General features: G+C 28.7%; 1 pseudogene; it reads left to right on the top strand.

Moving 5' to 3' along the window:
* Positions 1-1,686: 1,686 nt before the first annotated feature.
* Positions 1,687-3,737, top strand: LOC124886695 (annotated as a pseudogene).
* Positions 3,738-10,129: the final 6,392 nt, after the last annotated feature.

Genomic DNA, 10,129 nt, shown 5'->3' with positions numbered 1-10,129 from the left:
GAGAAGACAATATATAATACAGTTCAATCAATATCAAGGCGGTAAATAAGAGACAAGTAGCACATAAGACCAACAAACACAATATCAACAATAATTAAAGCAAGTATAAGTCAATATAAAAAGCTCGAATTCTTATTATTCCCAGTGGAGTCGTCAGAGATGTCACACCCTTTTTTCGCTCGAGGGGATCGAGGTCAAAGGTTTTTTCTAATTAAAGTGATGGTTTTGAATAAAGATTAATTTATTTACAGAGTCGCCACTTGAAATTGAGTTATGGTATTACAAGTCATCTTTTGAATCCCTAATCAAAAGGAAATGATTCTTTGTTATGATTTGCGAAAACAGAAGACCGGGTAAAGAGTTCTGTTGACCGAGGGGAAGGTCTGAGGCACCCCTCGAGTCCCGTGGTTCTAGCACGGTCGCTTTTATTGACTTATCTTGATTTAAACTATTTAAATAAATCATGTTAAGGCCTAAATTTCTATCATTTTATTATACCGAAAAAACCTTGTCTAAATAAATTAACGAAAAAAATAATTTTAGAAATATTATTTATCAAGGTGCATTATTGCATCCTTAAATTTTAAATGTTTCAAAAAATACATACACCACATTCTTAATTGAAACGAATATATTAATCGTGCCTAAAATTTATCTAGCATTAAAGGGCATCCGTTCATCTCTTAAAAAGTCAAACCAATTTTTCTTTTCTTATTAATTACATATAAAGGGTAATGAATAAAGTCATATAATATAGTGGCGTTATAAAAGCCAAATATTAATTTCACAGAGAGTCAAGTTAAACAACTATCTAATTCTGCTCTCACTATTAAAAATAATTAAACAGAGATAACTAAAAGTATTTTTTACAGAAGAAAAAAGTCCACAAAAGCCAAAATATAGGCTGTAATGTATGATCGACTTTTTAAACTAAATTTCTAGTAACTTTTAAGGCACATACTTACAAATCTCAACTTGGAAATTGGAAGAATATAAATATTTTAATCTACTTATTTCTCTATCTCACTTCATCTCTATCGTTGGTATCTCATTAAATAGTCAAATTAATAACCATGATTCATCTCTTACCTTATTTTTTTTTCTTTTTTTTTAATTTTTTTTTTTTCCCCCCTTTTTTTTTTTTTTTTTTTTTTTTTTTATATTTTTTTTCTCTCCAGGTCTCCATTACCTTTTTTTTTTTTTTTTTTTTTACTGTTTTGCTCTCATTGACCCACGATTTCCTCAGTGTGCGTGTCATGTATATCTAAAAAAAAAAATAAAAAAAATCTGTGTTATAGTGTGTGTGAAACCGTGAGAATGCATTGAGTGTGTAGTATATATTAAAAAAAATAATGTATGCAGTGAGAGTGTATTGTTACTGTGCGCGCGATATTGTGCATATATCAGTACCAATACGTCCAGAACCCTTGTACATTCTTTTACATATTCACTTTATAGAATTTGAATTCTAATTCATCTTTTCATTCATCATTTTATGCAACACAATATTTGGACAATAAAGCATATAATATAATTTACGATAACGTATTCACATCAATAATCAACTTTTGCATATTGAAGAATACATGAAGTCATTGAATTAATTTGATTTCATATTTTGATTCGTAACAATAAAACTTATGAAATAATAATACAAATGGGATAAGAACCCATGTGATGAATTAAATGAATATCAAAGTAAGAACGTTATCACCGAAAACTCAAACGGAAACTTGAAACTCAATTCAGAACTCTTTCTTCTCTTTTTTGTCTGATGTTTTTTTAGTGCTTCACTCTCTGTTTTAATTTTTTTTTATCTCTGTGTTTTTCTTTTCTCAGTTTCTGATAGTGTTGATCCGTTCATCCTTGTTTTGTCTGGGGGTTGGGAATTTATATGCTGATGGGGAGAGAGGTTGAGAGAAGTTGGATACAGATAGAGTAGGGTAGTTAGATTAGGATAATTGTTCAATTTCTCTTTTTTTTTTTTAAATAAATAAATAATAATAATAATAAAAGAATAATAATTATTTAATTTTTATATTTAAAAATATAATAAAAGTTTATAAATAGTCTAAAATAAATATAATTAAGAATAATAAAATTACTAGTCTATTTATTAAAATTGAAAGAAACATATATATTTTTTTTAAATTTTCGTATTATATAAAATAATAATAAAATAAAAATAAAAATATATAAAAAATGTAACTTTATTTATTAGTATTATTTTTTATTTATTTTCAACTAAAATTTATCAAAATAAAATAAAAGCTAAGATAAATATTGGATAAAAATAAAAATATTTAATGTCAAAAGAAATAAAATATATATATATATACATATATATATATATATATATATTAAACTTGGGGAGGATAAAAAATTACATGTTTACCTGATGTATTTGGGAGATATACTAGTACTAGTGATTATCCAAGCACAAAAAGAAAAGGAAAAGAATCAGCAACAGAAGTATGGTCTATGGGGCCAATTTTGGACAGAATTTTCAGTGAAAACATGGAAGCCATTTGAGATTTATGACTGCTTCATTTGAAGAGGCCAATTCGTTTGAGGATTTATAGTGCCCATCAAGCTACCTTAATTGTCTAGACCCTACAAAGAGCCATGTCGGTTTCGAATTGGAGTCTCGACAAATAATAAAAAAAAAAATTATTAAAGAACATAAATTTTATAATGTATGAATTCAACTTTAGTCAAACTTCCAATATTGGCGAACTAAGTCCACTTCTCAAACCATGCCATGCCTTAAAATCTCTAGTGGATAAATTCACAACTTTTTCCTTAAATATAAGATTTTCCCTAGTAGTAGTAGCTTTTTTATTGGGACTACCTCCCATGTGACAACTTCATATGATGTTTATCCTGCATTATTTTTTTAGATTAAAGATCCGAAATATTATGACCTATCATTTCAATTTTAGAAGAATAAATCATATACTACTAGATTCTTTCCAAAAGTTGGATTGTTCATCAGGTTCATAATTCTCCTCCGAAACTACTCAAAGTGGATGCTCCATAACGTCAGATCCTGCTCCTCTACAATTTTTGGCCCCATATTTTGGGTGTGCCATGGGAAATATTTTTGCGATAATAGAATACACGCATTAATAATCAATGATGATCTTAGTAAACAGGCGGTAGCATATCGATAAATATCATTACTGTTACGCCGACCATCAGATCGTGAGGCTTTCTCAAGGGATGTTTTCTATTTACATTCCCGTCTCTTAGAAAGAGCGGCTAAACGATCGGACAAGATAGGCGCAGGTAGCTTGACCGCCTTACCCGTCATTGAAACACAAGCTGGAGACGTATTGGCCTATATTTCCACCAATGTGATCTCCATTACTAATGGTCAAATCTGTTTGGAAACAGAGCTCTTTTATCGCGGAATTAGACAAATCTGTTTGAAAACAGAGCTCTTTTATCGCGGAATTAGACCTGCTATTAATGTTGGCTTATCTGTCAGTTGCGTTGGATCTGCCGCTCAGTTGAAAACTATGAATCAAGTTTGCGGTAGTTCAAAACTGGAATGGATACAATATCGCGAAGTGGTCGTCCTTGCTCAATTTGGCCCGGACCTTGATGCTGCGATTCAGGCATTACTCAATAGAGGTGCAAGGCTGATAGAAGTATCGAAACAACCACAATATGCACCACTATCAATTGAAAAACAAATTCTATATTTGTTACTCGCTCTATTTACTCGAGATTAAATGTGAGTAACACGTTAGTGAAGTAGAATTATAAGGAGATTGAAATTGAACAGCTTGTAAATTAAGATTCAATACTAGAATCATTAAAGATCTAGCTACTATTCCTATTATTTTTTTGATGCTTCAAGTTACATTCCCCGAAAATGATTATGTCCAATCAGCATAGGCCTACTGACATTGTAATGATTTTAGATAATTTTATTCAGTCTGTATATGAGTGTATACTTCACTTATTTGTAGTATATATATATATATATATATATATATATATATATATATAGATGTCGAGTAATATAGGAATTAAATCTACAATCGAAGTGTGGAAATTATTACCATCAATTATTTGTATTACTACCATAATGATATAATGGTGATATTTTGATATTTTGTCTATCTCTGTGAAGAACATAAATGTCATACTATAGTTTTCCATATGCACTGTCAAAATTTGTCTATAGGAAACCAACCGAGGTGACATTTTCCTTGAGGACCCATTTATCTACAAAAGTATAGCTTGCTTTTATAATTCTCACTGAATATGTAATTGAAAATAAAATTCTATAGGTTGTTATTTTGTTTTTCTTTCTACTTATAATGCACCGTCCTATGCTTTTATTCATACTCCTTAGGACCTCCCTTGGTGATTCGAATTCAAAACTTCAGAATTGAAGTGGAGGATACTTATCATCCGAGCAACCCGTCTCATAAACGTTGTCTATGCTTAGTCCAAACATTCGTAGCTTTCTTGTCGATCTCCTGTGTGACAAAGAATAATCCATAAAAAAAAAAAGATATTTCATAACTTTTTTTTTTCCTTTTTTATCCTCATATGTTGATTGCTCTTGAATCCTAAATTATTCACTATTTTTTAAAAATAAAAAAAGTTCACGTGTATTTGTCTTTTGTAGTTTGAGGAAAATCTGAAGCATTATACCTTAAGATCAAAACGGGGTACTATGTAGACGAACAACTCAAAATCGAACATATTAACGTGGTTCCAAAATGTCGGTGATCAACATTTTGGCTTCTTTCAATCCAAAACCATTTGATTTATTTATTTTGAAATTCCAATTTAATTCTTCCTGGACCAAATCATGACATTTTTTGTTTTTGCTTCACAATAAAAGAAAAGTTCAAAACACTTTCAGTTTGTAAATATTTTGTGAACTCAATATCGTATAGATTTCGATGAAGAATTTTCTTACCTGAAAATTGAAGTCCTTCACATCATGATTCAAATTATGTATATCACCCGCAACACCTCAGAGCCACCATAAAATAATCAAATTGCTAGATGAAAGATGATTAACTATTCTCCAAATCTGATCTTCTTTTAATTTTTTAATTCAAAGCCAATAGAAAAAAAAATAAAAAAATCTGCCAGATTTGTTTCCAGTTACCAATAATATTTACACTTCATATAAAACCTCCAAATAATATTGGATGTCGTCGGTGGGATGATTAGTTAAGGATTTAATCGGTGACTTTGAAGTGACTTATTTCCTAAGCAAATTCTCATTGTCATTAATCTGATAATGACTTTCACAAATTTTTAAATGGCATATAGAACAAATCATTTTCAGCAATTATATTCCTAAGAAAGAACCTAATTGAATCCAGCCAAAAGAATGTGACACGACTAGATAACGCCAGTAATGTGTGTTTGTATTTGCCTACCTTCATTAAATATCATTCTTATCGTATAATTAAGAAACTAATCAATAATATTACGTTTAATATTTATGTTATCCCTAATGCTTCATTTAAAATTTTTGTTATCCTTGATAACAACAAATGTATTACTTACAATTGTTGTACATTTTGCTGGTATTTAGTGTTAATTTCTTGTATTATTCATTATTATTGGCTTACAGCGATTTAAAATAAAATGAATCTCCGGTGGACTTTGTATCATAATTTAGTAGGTATGACCTTGTGTTAAACTAATTAAGTAAAACAAGAATGACTTTGCTAGAAAATCACCAAATTGAATGACCAATATTTCGGGAATGGATTAACTCAATATATATGTTCGTATCATCCTAATCACAAATGTATTAACAATTATTGCATCTTTCCCCTGTACTTACAGTCTTTTATATTATTAATTATCGCTTCGTAGCACTTTTAAAACGTAGAATCAAAAGACAATATCACATAATCACATACGAATAGTAAGAATTAAATCATTTCAGCTCATAAGTGAAATCAAAAAGGTATATTATCTTCATTACCTCAATGTTCGATCTTCACAAATTCATTATTTGACATTGCGATATGAGGATGATAAAATAAATCAAATCATACTCCGATATTTTAGGGCAAATATTTTTGATCTGATCTGATCAGTGAAAAAGAAGAGAAGATAATATATTAATACGACAAACAGATAAGTCCAATTATTAAATGAATCAACGATGAGACAGATAAGTAAATTGCAAATTATAGTACTATATAATAAAAAGGTGAAAAATAAACCATATATGCTGGATCCCACTTTTTATCTGGTGGTATACGGCAATCAATATGCACTTAGAAAATTGGACTTTTAAGTGATATGAGAATCATATCATGAGGAATAACTTTTAACTTGATATGGTTGCAAATTGTGATACTGCATGCAATTAGACAAAAGTAGGAGAATTTGGTTGAGCAGTCAAAACTTTTTGTTAAAGATGGCAAGTGAAATAGAGACGTCATAAGATCACTATGCGTTGCGGTGTAATTATTAAAATTTCTCCATGATCTTGAGTTGAAGCCTTAGAAATGAAAAAAAATTAGCTGCAAGCGTTGCCTCGAAAATTGATCTTGCAATTCACAAATCCATTAGCTAGTCGTACTACATTAATATAAATACCAAACATCAAATCAAAGATTAAAAAATAAAAAAATAAAAATGGAGACGTGAGAAAGATGAACTTTAGTTGGATCTCACCAAAGTAAAGTAATTAAAAGTTTGGAGTATTGTAGTTAGTACGAAAACAAACACATGGAAAGAGAAATGAAGAGATTGTTTTTATGCGTCTCATACAATTAACTGAATGATTAATAGTGTAGATTTTTTTTTTTTTATCTTACAAAAAAGTAAATTCAAGTTTTACACTTTTGAATTCACAAATCCCGAATTCTTTAATACGTATTATGTTTATAAAGATAAAAAGAAATTTTATTAAAATTATTGTATGAGACACGCAATATATTATTTAAAAGAAAAAATGAGAGAGACTTGTTGCGTATGAGAAAGTCCAGTAAGGCAGCTGTCATACAATGACATTTTGTTTCTTAATGTTAAAATAGTCCTTTCCGTTTTTCCTCAAAAGCCTTTTCTTTTCTATCTAAAGAACATCTTTTTGTTTGAGAGTTGCATTTTGGAATATTAGATTGTGAAATCAATTATTATTAAATAGTAATTTAGTGTTATTTTAGAAATTTATATAAATATATATTTTAAATTCAAAATATCAAATCAAATCGAAGTTTGACTTTATTGTATTAGACCAAAGTAGTTATATTATTTACTATACTAAGTTGTATTATTATCATAAACCTAAGTATTCTTCAAGCATATCATGACTAATATCATCACAAAGAGCAATTGTTTGAGAACTTTGACTATTATTTACTTTTAATTTTATCGGTGTAAATTAGTTAATTTATCATATATATATATGAGTAACATTAATGAATGATATGAATATGTTGTTAAAAATAGTCTTTCCTTCAAATGTAACCACATAATTATCAAATTAAATCAAACTTTGATAATGAAATATTTATTAGTATCTACTTTCAATTGCTAGTTATAGAAATCTATCTTTAAAAATATCAAACTAAATACTACATAGGTACGTACACCCATATTCTCAGGGGTTGAGACGTGTGCAATGAGGGTTGATATTTGTAGAGGCATTATTCATTATCCATTTCTACAATATTAGGTCACGTGTTTGGATGAATATATACATGAATTGGCACTCTGACCCCTTTAGAGCTCTTCCTGGGAACTACACCACTCTGCGGTTCCATCCCTTTTCTGTATATTCCTACTTTTAATATAAATATCGAGTTTAAATATTGAAAATTTAGAGATTTAGGATGAGAAGCCTTTTGCTTTAAGTGAGTCATCTACAATGTAATGTACAATTATGCACTGGTCAGGCTAGTGAGTTGCCAATTCAAATAATTGAAAGAATATACTTGTGACTTCATTCAATTGATTTTGCTTGCATTAGTCTCGTTAAGCTCACACTATTACTGATCTTTATTTATAATAACACTAAGGTTACAAAATTACATTTTGTCATTTTTTTTATAAAAGTAAAATCAATAAAATTTACTCCTTGTAATAGAAAGAATTTATACGATACTATTGTTCCTTTTTTTAATTAATTTCTTACGTGACATGTTTAAGATCATTAGATTAAAATATATTTGATATAACTTTAATTTATAATTATTATTTTTTAATGGAGGGAGTAATAAAAAGGTGGAATGGGGCCAAGTGTGAGCCAACTACCCAATGGTGTCACGGGGGTGTTTGTTGTCCTTAATACTACCACTCGACCGCCTGCCTATTTGGATGGCTCCCACTTGACGCACTTAAAAACACGACCACTCACTCACTCACTCACAACTTGGCGCTTCGGCCGCCCTTTTTGTTTTAACCTCCAACCTCTTGTACTACAGATTTTTAATTTTTTTTTTTTTTTTATGTAACTGTAATATTTGAATCAATTTATGCATATCTTAATTAATTTTATAAAGTATTCGTTATTTAAAATCAATAACAGATATAAGGTAAATTTGTTCATCAAGATTAGAATAGATGGAAATGTTTATTTTCATTTAAAATTAAATTTGAGATCTAATATTGCTCAACCCAATTTCATTAAATTATTAACCCACACCCTTGGTGCCTTCTTGTAAATCTCAAAAGCAGGTAAAATATTCCAATCCAAATAAAATTTACTGCTGTGTTTGGTACTAAAAGTTTAGTGGGATTGTTCAAAATCGAATCGTAATCGAGAATCTAAACGCAAAATTAACTTATTGATAATGGGCAATTGAATTAATAATTGGTGAACGGATTAAAAGCTTATAGTTAATAGCTTATTGGTGTGAGGACGGATTACTCGATTTTCTTATTGGATAAATCGTTAACCCAGAATTATCATACTTATAGTTTTATCATTACATATATAAAGTATCTCTTGTAAATCTAAAAAATAAGACCTCATTCATTTTTCTATTCATTTTTTAGCGTAAGAAATAACAAGCTACTTCTTGTGACTTCTAATCATAAAGCGCAGTCGGTTTCCCTATAACATAAAGAATATGAAATTCATTCTTAACTCAAAGATAAGTTATTCTTGATAATATGAAGAATACAATAAAAATGAAAGAATTTCAATTTGTCCTTCACAAAATTTGATACAAAATTAAAAGGTATAAAATTATATCAAATTGTTATTTTTTCTATCGACCAGTAATTAAAACATATTTCTACATACGTTTTAATTAGGCTAAAAAAAAATCTCATTTGATTTATGCTATAACCTATTAAAAAAATTGTATGAACAAACCTCAACAATCCTAGAAAAAATTGATAAATAAATTAGTCATATATAGTATATACAAACAACTTAGATCATGAAAAAAATGAAGGAAATACAAGTAATCCCTTCATATTTCATTTTCTTAGATTTATCCGATACACCGTTCAATAACCATCCGTTAATTATTAATCCGATATCGAACCAATCATTATCTTATCGATTGACTAGTGAATTAATACATTTAAAAGCTGATAATCAATAAACCAAATCATTAAGTATAATTATCCACCTGATTCATCTAATAAGCACCCCTATAGTTTAGTGATGTCATTAACTTGTTACTACTATTATTCAATTGAAGATTTTTTTTCCATTTTTTATTATGTAATAAAAATAAATAGCTGAATTAATATATATCTCTGGATAGAGATAGGGTTAGAATTTGAAGTTTGTAAGTTTGAAATTTTAATTATTTTTGTTTTGAGTTACTAATTTTTAAATTAATAAGTTCAACCTATTAATAAATATCTTAAGATAAATGTATGCTTTGAATTAATACTACATATCACCCAATATAGTAAAAACATATCCTTTTTGGTTTCTTCTCCATTTCATCATCCTCTTGAACAACATGTCCTTTAGATTCAAGAGATAAAGAGATTTATGAGAAATTGATTATTGGGTGAATTTCTCTTGTTATTCACTCTTTTTTTTTTGCCAGATAATATTATACTATATAAGAAAAGAATGATCTATACAAAGAAATATTGAAGACGACTTTGTATTATCAACAAGTCAAGCAAGGTAAAATATATTGGGTGTGTCCTTGCCTTGTGC

Source organism: Capsicum annuum, chromosome 8 (assembly GCF_002878395.1).
Source record: "Capsicum annuum cultivar UCD-10X-F1 chromosome 8, UCD10Xv1.1, whole genome shotgun sequence".
Lineage (NCBI taxonomy): Eukaryota > Viridiplantae > Streptophyta > Magnoliopsida > Solanales > Solanaceae > Capsicum > Capsicum annuum.
Note: the sequence above shows the minus strand (reverse complement) of the source record. Positions and strands in the feature narration are given on the sequence as shown.